Below are 12,098 nucleotides of genomic sequence, written 5' to 3' on the forward strand. Positions count from 1 at the left end.
GTCTCTTTGAAACGTTGAAATGAAAAATGTTGCAACTGTTGTCTTCTTACGCCACTGAACAATAGCACGCAGTAAATATTCTGTATACTTTTAAGAGAAGCAATATGGAGCATGTGCAAACTGATATTATTCTTTCAAGAGTTCACACTTAGCTGATGATTGACAATAAGGCGTGTTTGGCATGCTGTCCTGGGAGAGAGCCCTGAACTCCGAAGATCGTCGAGCCCAGTACTCCCTCCCGTTTTGTTGAGCAAGAGGGGAGTCTGAGCTCAGTTAGGTCTCGAGAGCTTCCCTGAATTGATTATTTCGGCCTGTTCTTTGATTATTAGAGTTTGTGCATTGAAAGGTTATTACTAAATGCTCATCTACAGTGCCATTTCGGTTTCAAGAGCTCACACTTAGATAATGCTCGACTATGATAGCAGGTTTGGCATGCTGTTCCAGGAGAGAACCTTGAGCTTGGAGATAGATGAGCCCAAAGTTCCCGCCTGGTCAATGAGTATTAGGAGGGATACGAGATCAGGTATTTCTCAAGAGCTTGTTTGTTGTTTGTCAGTTTGGTTTTTTTACCTATATTTTGTTGGTGGTAATATGGTGGTTCTAATTGGTTCAGTATGTATACGTTATGTGCTTGTGAAGGTTATTACGATTTGCTTATGTACATGTTTTTAGATTGTGGGTGGAAACCGGAGTACCCGGGGAATTCACGCGGACATGGGGAGAACATGCAAACTCTGTGCAGAGAGTACCAATTGGCTCAATTAAAACTTAAACCATTGGCCCTCATGGTGTGAGGCAGTAGCGCCAGCCACTGAGCCGTCGTGTCGCCCGATTATAGAATTGAGGAGGAGGGAGAAGGGAAGGATAGAAGGGGGGTTTTCAAAAAGATAAGCATCGAAGTTTGGCAGGATATTTATAGTAATTTTGGAAAGATCAATAGGCTAGCTAATGATTAGCGATGAGGATCAGCTGTAGTCTATCATATTACGTGCTCCTCTCAAAATTAGTTTGTGAGACTTCACTTATTTAGTTCACTTATACCACATGTCTTTGGACTGTGTGAGGTAACCGGAGTACCCTGTGGAAACCCACATGAGCACAAGACGAAGATAACTAAGGTAAGAAAATCTGGTTTGGATTCATCTGAATGGTAAATTATGTGATAGCTAATATGGTACCAGCCGTGGTCAATCATAAGCACGCGATCCTCTCGAAATTAGTTTAAAAATAAACTGCACTTAATAAAATGGCCAGCTTTCGAAACATTCATCATGTTAGCTGAATTGGTCACATGACTGTGTCACATGACTAAAATGCATCATCGTTTTCACTCTTCACATTGCAACACAAAAATGGCATTATCAAATTTATCCACTTTGGACAGCATTTTCAAAAAGATCCAGTGTGGACAGAAGGCTAAAATGGAGGTAAAATTATGCATTTTTGAATGAAAATGAAAATCAGTATGGACGTGGCCTAAACCACAATTTATTCTGAATACTGTCTTGTGAAATGAACTAATAAAATGTATTGTATTGTCTTCATGGTAAGAGACAAAAGAAACTGGTTATTATGGAAATTAGTTGTTAAAACTATTATGTCTTATATCTTCTCTCTGTAGAACAGCATATGTGGCATATTTTTAAAGTATTAAAATTTCTAATAATTTTGACTCCACCTGTTCATTCTGTCGACCATGGCAGAAGTAATTTATCAACTGATGATCAAGTGATGGAGACGAGTATTATAACCGGGCATATATCCAGACACACTGTGCACTTTCTGCATTCTAAAAAGCTGATTCAGGTGCCTGGATCACAGTGCCAATCTACTGTAGTATGCCAGATTGCTCTCGTCTGCTGCATCCGCTACCACTCACAATATGGCAATTGCACCTTGCAGACTGCTTTTGACAGTTTTTGTGGGCATGTTTGTGCCGTTAGGAGATTTGCATAATTCTGTTATTGAACTAGAAGCCGAAAAAAGACACTATCAAGCACAATTTTCCATTTCTGTCTATTACACTGATGCTTTTTTTGGCGTGATATGCATCAAAAGGTCATTATAATCAGTTATAGAGATGTGGTATTCAGTCTTTTATTCATCTGTCTTATTTATCACACATCTCATCAGGCCTTTGTATCTTACAGCACAGCGTGGGCTCTTCTTGACTGTTAGGAAAGAGAAGACAGAAAGAAAGAGGCTGGGTCGAGTGTGAGAAAAGAGAGAGAAAATAGAAACTATAGCTCCTCCGTCCTTTATCTGCGCAATAATGCAGTGACTATTACACAGATAAGCTGAATTATTTCACAGAACACGTGTGATTGCACATGATTGCAAAGTAGAGTTTTATTTTAATCTGAGTGCTGCTTACCTATGCAAAACACGTTGCCATGTTCCTAGGGTGTTGTGTGTGGCTTTTTGAGTGCTATGTGCTCATTCTTAGATTCTTGAATTCTTAGGTTAGTTTTTTGCAAGGTCATTAGTAGGTGGTGGCTAGGGTGTTGTGAGTGGTTGTTTGGTTCTAAAATATTTATAATGCTTTATGATTGTCAGTAGGCTTTGGTTATTCGTTAGGGTGTTGTAGGTGATTAACAAGGTGTTTCTGTTTCTGAATTTTGAGTGTTGTGTGCTTCCTTGGTTGTTCTGAGTGGTTGCTTGGATGCTAACATATTGGTATGAGGTTGCTAGATTGTTTGTGTGTTTTACATGGTGTTTTTGTGTTAATTCTGTAGTTGTATTTGTAGAATGCTTTGGTATATTTCTATGGCAAAATGTGCTCTGAGTGGTTGCCAGGGTATTTTGATGTGGTTTCTAAGATATGTGGACAACCATGTGTTTGCAAAAGTGTTTGGGTGGTTTCTTGGGTGTTGCTAAGTTGTTCTGGTTGGTTCCATAGGCAGTGCTATTTCGTTGCTAAGCTGCTTTAGGTGGTTGCAAAATGGCCTAAGGTTAAAGAACCCTGACTATTTCTGATAGTTTCTAAACGTGTCTCTAGCCTTTGCTTCAGTGTGTTTTGGATAATTTCACTTGATGATCTGCCATACAAGAGAAAACAACATACTATTCCTTCATAAAACAAAGAATTTGAGGTATCATTCATCTCTGTTGAACAAACAGTGGGGGAAGTGTATGAGCAATAGCAATAGTGATTTTTTTTGCCTTAGCCAGCAGTACTAATACTGGCTGTGATTTTATTCTCTTTGGCACAAAAGAAGAGTCTCACCTGGCTGTTTCATCTTAAACATCCTGTTCACTGGGGATTCCTGGGTGGATATGTTTGGAGTAGTGAGGTGGAAATGTGGGACATGGGAAGCATTCCAGTTAAAAAATGAACGCCTACTCAGCCCACGCTGTTTTCAGATGCTAGCACTGATGCTAATGTAGGTCAGAGCTGTCCATTCTTGCTCCTTAGGGGCTACTGTGTAGATATAGCAGCTAACTGTATATTACCATAGGTCTACCTCCATGAGGTTTATTTATAGACAAAGCCACACTGTTCTCTGCTGTTCATTATAAATAGTTTTGTACAATTCATAATAAAATGATCATTAGGTAATTGAAAAAAGCTTTGAGTATGACTATTTTGGAAGGAACTGTCTATGTTTAGACAGCCTCTGTAACAAGAAAATAATATCTATCTATCTATCTATCTATCTATCTATCTATCTATCTATCTATCTATCTATCTATCTATCTATCTATCTATCTATCTATCTATCTATCTATCTATCTATCTATCTATCTATCTATCTATCTATCTATCTATCTATCTATCTATCTATCTATCTATCTATCTATCTATCTATCTATCTATTTATCTATCTATTAAACAGATATAGTATTTACACTTGTTTACCAGTAGGCCAATAAATATTTTAACATTTGTAAAGACACATACAGTTACTTGAGAAGCAATATAACATTATATATAAAGAATTTGTTTAGATGCAAAAAACTATAAATGCTGTGTGAAATTTTCCTCTAAAAGGATTATTTTTATCAGGCTCCTGCGTGTATGTTCAGTATCACTTTTATGGCAAAGGATAAGCTCTTTTTTTCTGGTCTTTAAAGTAAAATATCTCAACGTAAACAAAGAAAGCTGAGAAAAATGTTCATTTTCAATGGAAATTTCAGGCGGCACTTAGAGGTCTTTGCATCTGAACTTTTCGAATATTTATTTATTTATTTATTTATTTACAATGATAACAAATACTAACAGATTCTATTAGATTTATTTTAATTTGTACTTATTTTGTCTTTAGACATCACCCTTTTTTTAGGATTTATATTAATCATAGCTTCAATTGTTTTGATCATCAATCAATAATAATAGTAATAATAACTCCCTGGCGTAATTTTTCCCTTTTTATAATTAGAACATCAGTGAACAGCATGATTAAGACATTTTTAGTCATTTCCAATAAATATTTTGTCATAAGAAGTGCATTTATTTGCAAAATGTATTTTTAATAAATAATATAAATAATAAACAATATGTTTTTTATGATCCATAAAATGTTGTATGTGAAATTGCCAATATTTGCAATATCAAGCAACATAAAGCCTTGTTTTTGTACCGGTAAATGACACCAGAAGCATTGCATTGAAGTTACAAATCCCCACTTCTACACTTAAATTAAACACAGATGAAGAAACTGTTGAATTTTCATTGATTTGCACAAGACACAAAGTATGCAATGTTTGAGAAACACACACACATACACACATACACACACACACACACACACACACACACACACACACACACACACGCACACATATACATACATATATATATATATATATATATATATATATATATATATATATATATATATATATATATATATATATATATATATATATATATATATATATATATATATGATTTCCTTATGCTGGAGCTCCATTTTTGCGAATCAAAACCAGTATGCGATCTGCTTTGAAGGTGAGATGTGCTCCAGCAGGGGGTGCGTGAAGCAGTCTTGCCCCCCAGCAGCTCTGCCGTCTTTGGTTGCTCAGCATTTACAAGCTGGACTATCTCTGATTGGCCACCACATCAATGGACGATAAGCATTTACTGACTTGACAGTTCCTGATTGGATGAGCTCAGCCCTGTCTGGGCTTCCCCATTGTAACTCAGACAGTGGGGTACGTCAGTGTGGCAGACACATCGGTGGCATTTACCAGCCAAAACCCACAGATAATTCATTAGAGGCGCAAGAGGAACATCAAATTAAATGCTTTCAACCCAGCAAACGTTAGCCTTTATCTTCAAAATGTGAACTTAGATTTTTCATCAAGCAACATAAAGCTGTTTTCATACAGCTGAATAACCTATATATGTATTGCATTTACATTTATTTATTTATTTACACAGGATGCAGTGTTTTTAATACGCTTTTATATTTTGTGATGTCCTCATGCTGTATTTTCAACAATTTGGGGGATTTTAATACAAAATGTGTGTGCTGGTAAGTCTGTAACACCCAAAAGCTCGATCCCAGCTGTCGGCATGTTACCCAAACCTTCCCCCACTCGCCATGCCTCACACACACACACACACACACACACACACACTTACCCGTCCTATTGTTCCTATTGAACACAGGGACCAGTGTTATTGACTCAGCACACACACTGACCACTGCCTGGCCTCGCTTCAATATTACCATCAACAACACACCACACTAACACCCTCCGCCATTTTTCTCCACACACACACACACACACCACCACAACAACCAACTGGCACATAAAGGGGGGGAGGGATGGATGCCCAAGGGTGGAGAGTACGAAGTAAAAAACCCAAGCAGTGATATGAAGGACAAAATAGAGAGAGCATTAGGTATTACCAGACACCCAAATAATAGTGGATTGTCAGTCAGATGAGCGAATAGCCTATATAACCGTCTGCCAAACGAGATGATGACTGGGAGATGGGAAGATGGAGGTGCAGTGATGAGATTTGGAGGAGGCGAAGGGAGAGAAAGTGAGGGGAAGAGCGTAGAGTGTGTAAGCGACGACTGGACTGAGTGATTAGTCTGTGCTGGGTGAAGGGGCTCTAATGGCCGCCGTGTGAGCGGGGGATCGTGACTAATGAGAAGTCAGACAAAACCCCCCGCATGTCTCCCATGGACACCACCCCAGCACAGAGACACACCACTGAGAGACGGAGAGGGCCAGGGAGGGGCTGATCTTTAGGAGATTTTACATTCGGTTGTTTCGAGGGCTTTGGTGATTGGTGTTGTTTAACTCTATGAAGTTTACTGTATCATTTTCATAGACATAGGGATTATTAATATCTACAAAACCTTGCTGATAAACTGATGTGCATAATCTACTACATTTATCTGATTGATAGTTTGTACTTTACTTAGAAATGTTAAAACAATTGTGGGGAAATGATTGAAGTTTAAACTAATGGAAGTTAAGATTGTTCTTATTTCCTCTATGTAATCAGAGGTTACTGTAGGTCAGAATACACTAAGGCCCAATCACAATTCTATTTTTTATCTAGATTCCGTGTGCAGCCAAAATTGGGAAATTTTTCTGCCCCTTGGTTTCAAATGTGGTCCTGAAAAATCTCAGTTTCAAGGGGTATCTAGTCCTTCCCCTTAGCCCTATGCCTTCAAGCTAAAGAGAATTGGCACCCCCCTACCCCTTCACGCAAACGCACAAATCGAGGGGGTAAGGGGAAGGGCTAAGGGGTAGAATTGGGATTGGGCCTAAATATCCCTCAAAACACTGAAATCTTGAATATGTTTTTGAAATAAATGTGATGTGATTTAAATAAATACATAAATTGGATTGACTGAAGCATCAATCACCCCTGACGTCAATAGTTATGTTGCCGTACAAAGATGCAAATTAAATTTATGCTCAAAACTGGATTATCAAAAGACGAGCAAATAAAGCAGCGTTTCCATCCAATGAGTCAAAGAGAACAAAATTGTCACTTCCCGATTAACTGGCGCCAAATATCAAAAGTAAAAATGGAATTTAGTGCGTTAAGCAAAGCTATGTGAATCTTTTCTTTGTTTAATAAATGACTTGCGCCTCAGAAGACACTGCTGACACACAATGAACACGTGGTGGCATTTGAAGGCATGAGACGTGGAGCACAGACTCTCTTGACAATTCTGGAGTAAATTAATAATATAATAACACTAATACTGAAATAGTTAAGGCATTTTAGAATGACCAAAACAACATTTCAGATGTTTTACAATGTGCTCAGCTTGCTGGTTTGTCCATTCACACATATTTGTATCATCATATGATCTCATTTGTTCGGTAAAAGTGTTTCCATCGTAGTTTATGCGCATGTTTTCTTATCGAATAAAAAGTTTATCCTACTCAGTTATGTGCATATTTTTGCACATTTTCAAAACTTATGCACATCTTGGCGTTCCCATCAACTGTTTTTTATGCGCATATCCAAAATAAAGTAAATGGGTTTCATCAACTTTCTAGTTTCTTCAAAATATCATCTTTAGTCTTCAACAGAATGTTATGCAAATATCTTATAAGCTGTTACACTGTAAAACCCAAAAAGTTAACTCAAACTATTTGAGAAAACCAATTGCAACAAACCATTTAAGTTAAAAACTAATCCTAATGAGTACTGTGAACTTACTCCTTTTGAGTAAACAAAGCAATTTGAGCACAGTAAAATCCAATAAACGAAGAGAACTCAAACTAACTGAGTACTATAAAACCAATAAGTTAAGGCAACTCAAACCATTTGAGGAAACCGATTGCTACAAACTATTTGAGTTAAAAAAAAACTAATCAATATGAGTAGTGTGAACTTACTCCATTTAAGTTGAAGTAATGAGGTATTTAATTAACTCATTACCTTCAACACTGAGTTCAAAACTCTTTTCAAATTAGTAAAACCAGTAAATTTTGAGTTAACTACACTCATTTCATTTGAAAAAGTTGACTGTTGTGTTTTACAGTGTAGTAATATATTGTAAAATGAACACCTACTGGATTAAGCACTTAGGTTTATATTAATAAAAAAAGAACATAAAAATAGGAAAAGTACATATGAAACCTTGAATTTGTTTTAAAATTTGGTTTACACAAAACTTCACCATGTTGGTTTTCACATCAAGTAAGCATATTTTAGCTACTGTGATCAAAGTTGAATGATGTAAACATTAGAAGCTGTTGAACGTGAGAATGAAAGCCTAAAATAAATCTGTTCATCGTAAAATGTCTGTGTTTCATTTTTAATGTAACAGCTTAGCGTGAATCAGCTTTAAATTGAGGGTGTTCATATATTTATCTTGATTTTCAATTTCAGTTCATTTTCATTAAAACAAATGTAAGCATATCTTTAAATTCTGATAGGTCTGTAGATTTAATTATATATTTGTATACATTTATTTATTCACATATCTCTGATTGGCTATTCACATGGAAACAAAACTAAAATTTAAATAGAAAAAACTGATAAATTAACACAGAACTAAATTAAATGCTGCAGTGAACATGTGTTGAATTTGTTTTAACAAGCTTTAAACTGCCCTGTTCTTCTGCAGTAATTACATTTCTTAGATTTAATTCATTGTTTGATCTACATTTAAGTACATGATAGATTCCATTTAATTCAGGGTCTCTGAATCAAACACTATAATTTCTGTTTACCAAAGTAGAAAGAAACAAGACAGTTTTAACGTCTCAGTTGTTTCTCATTGCTATGTTTCTATTCACTGACGCAAATTAGATTTTCGCACAAAACTGGAAAAACACATATTTGCAAATCCACATCACTGTTTCCATCCAATAAGTCAAAGAGAACAAAACCGTCACCTGATAAACTAGCGCCAAATATCAAATAAATAAATGGAATTTGGAACTTACACCTTAAAATAAGACAAAACGCAATTAAAGCACAGTGGTTTTTAGAGGCATGAGACTCTCAGATAGATACTCAAGAGTTCTGGAGATAATAATACCAAACCACTTTGATGACAGGCTTTGGCTGAGAGATTTTAGTATCACCAAAACAACATTCAGATGTTGTGCAATGTTGTCGACCTACTGGTTTATCCATTAATGCCATCCCATCTCCCCTATTTTTGTTTAATCTTTTAAACTAAATCATATAAATTTTCTGACGTGCATTCTGGAATTTTATTTAGTAAATGTGTTTCCATCATAGTTTGTCTGCATAAGTTTGATGCGCATTTTCAAAATGTCTTGACGTTAACGTTAAGCATTTTTTAAACTTTTTTTTTGTAGAAAACACACTTAAAATTGAACTTAAAATTACCCTTTTTTTACATTTTAACCCCCTCCCTCCCCCAAAGCATCCAAATTCAGTTGAACAGGTAAATGTATTGTTATACATAGGCTAAGGCAAATAAAATCATACACTGTATTCCACATACAAAAATACACATAACAATCAATTAACCAGTAGCGTGAGAGCTATTTGCTTATGGTTTTGTCCAAAAATTTTTATAAATTAGTATCCCAAATTTTATGGTACTCCTTTAATTTGCCCTTTATACTGTAGGTGATTCTTTTCAGTGCAATGTAATGTGTCAAATATTTCAGCCAGTGGTCAATAGGGTATATGCCGAGCTAGTGTGTTTCCCATACTGATAAACTTCCGGTGACCTGTTATTGTGAGTTTTTTTTTCCATTTTGTACGGTTCCTTTTACAGCATTGATGTTGTAATGTAATTCAAATACAATTAGTTAAACAGACTTTGGCATTCAATTAGTTGCTCAAGCGTAAAACGAGACAAAAAGCCGTTTGCTCGCACGTGCCCATCAGAATCGGCAGGCTAGCGCAGAAGCTTCATTGAATATACTGGGGTAAAATAAATGCTCATATTATAAAGACAGAGTGGGGAAAAAATGTTATTTAATGCAATGCTTCTTGAACAATCTGAGACCCACTTTATATCGGATAGCCGGTGGAGACTGCTGATTTTTACAGAAAACAGACCTTAAGCACGGCGATTTTGCATTGGCGTACAATTCGCCAGAAAAGATTAACCCAGGTTACTGGCAAATTAAAAGTCCAATTAGCATGCTTCGGCATATACCCTATAGATGGACTTTCTATGTTTTTCCAATAGAGTGCTATCAAACGCCTTACAATAACAAGACACATGTCAATCATTTTAGTTTTATAACCTGGTAATTTACAGGAAATAAACCCAAAGCATATATTTCAGTTGTTACTGGAATTGGTTTCAAAATAATTGCGGAGATTAATGTGATTACGTTTTTGCCAGAAAGTCTTTACCACCTCACATTTCCAGATACAATGAAAGAATGTTTCTTTATGTTTTTGGCATTTGAAACATATATCTGGGATGTTTAGGTTAAACTTTCAAAAAACTTAGTTTTTCAGGTGTGATATAAGTACGCATTGCCCAGATATATTGGATCATTTTAAATCAAGTATTAATTGTCAAGTTCTGGACTTTAACACATATTTGGTTCCATTCTAAATCTGTCATGTCATTTTGCAAATCTATGCATCAAGAATCTTTCTTGGGTTCTGGTGTTTCTTTAGATTCATTGACCAATTTGCTATAAAACAATAAAATATAATTAGTCAGGATTCTCATAAAACATTATTTTTTCTGATTCAGTTTGTAGAGGTCTAGCTAGTGAGTAGTTAGCATTAACGCTTTTTATGCTATCTAAACATTGCTAGAGGATTTAATGTAGAGCAAACCCCACTCTCCTTTTCTTCAGAACTCACTTCTCCTCTCCTTGAGCTGCAATGGCTCAAATTGAACTCAGATTTGACTAAATACTAGTCTGCAATCAAAACCGAGAGTATGAGCCATGCAACTCATAACTGCTCTTTGCCAACAATTGTTTCATTTGTGTATTTATTTAATAAAATCTTTGGTGAAATATGTAAGATAAAAGTCACACAGTGAAATATGAGTGCCCCGTTATGTCTCGTGAGCTGTGAAATCTTCCCCTGGGTACCAATCTCTCCTCCCTCAAAATGCCAGGCATTCCAAAAGAATTCCCCAAATTCCCTCGGCTCCATCAAAGGTTTCACTTTGTTTTGAACACACGTCTCAAGTGTTTACATGCCACACTGCAAGCTGATTCTTGTAAAACTCACCAATTCCCATAAACAGCTGATCCTGCGCAAGTAGGGGGGGTTTTATTGACATTACAGTTACAATGTCGCTTAATACCGGAGCATCCCAAACAAACTCTGGCAAGAAGTACTTTACTTGCACAGAGGTATTGATCGAGCAATCCAAAAAGATTCCCTCCAATGGATCAGCAAATGCAAACACAGGACTTGCACTGTAACAGAGAAACAACACAATGAGCCTCTGTCAATGGCTAATTATGCAAATAGCTAATAGAGCTATTTAGTCATTCGACTCCTTTTGTTGAGTTGTTCAATGGTTTACGGTCCTTGCCATTTATTTATGACCAGGACTGTAGGAATTCATGAGCTTTTTTTATTCTTATCAGCCCATCGAAAGCAAACATGGCCTACTTTAAATTGTATAGACTGCTAACGAGGCAAGCCTGAATGTCCACGAGTCCTACATTTCTTTGAGAGAGATGAATATAATGGCTCGCAACACACACTGTGGCTGCAATCTTTGATCTTAGGCCCGTCTCCTGCTGTGCTGTTTCCTTAGTGCCTTTTTTTTTACAAAATTTATGGCTACAATTTAGTGATTATATAATCAGCGATTGCTTTAAATAATATAAAAACCCTGCAAAAAGCAATTAAGGAGAGCAAAATATAGTTATAGTTGTATAGTTGTTTTTCCAATGTATATACAAATCAAAAGGGTGGTGAGGGTTTTTTTAAACATATAACATGTATTTTATGTTATACTATACTATAATGCTATGTTAGAATATTATGCTCATTTTATTTGTTTTTAAAGTATAAAAGAACTGTTATATTGGGAAATTTTACTATAATTTAAAAAAACACAGTAAAAAATGTTACTTCATGTTATTTCAACACAAATTTTAGTAAAGTATGAACCAGCTCAACAGTTAAGTTAAAACTGCATGGGAGAATAATCTATTTGCATAATATAAACCCATGTAACCCATTTTTAAAACTA

This window comes from Danio aesculapii, chromosome 19 (genome assembly GCF_903798145.1).
Source record: "Danio aesculapii chromosome 19, fDanAes4.1, whole genome shotgun sequence".
NCBI classification, from domain to species: domain Eukaryota; kingdom Metazoa; phylum Chordata; class Actinopteri; order Cypriniformes; family Danionidae; genus Danio; species Danio aesculapii.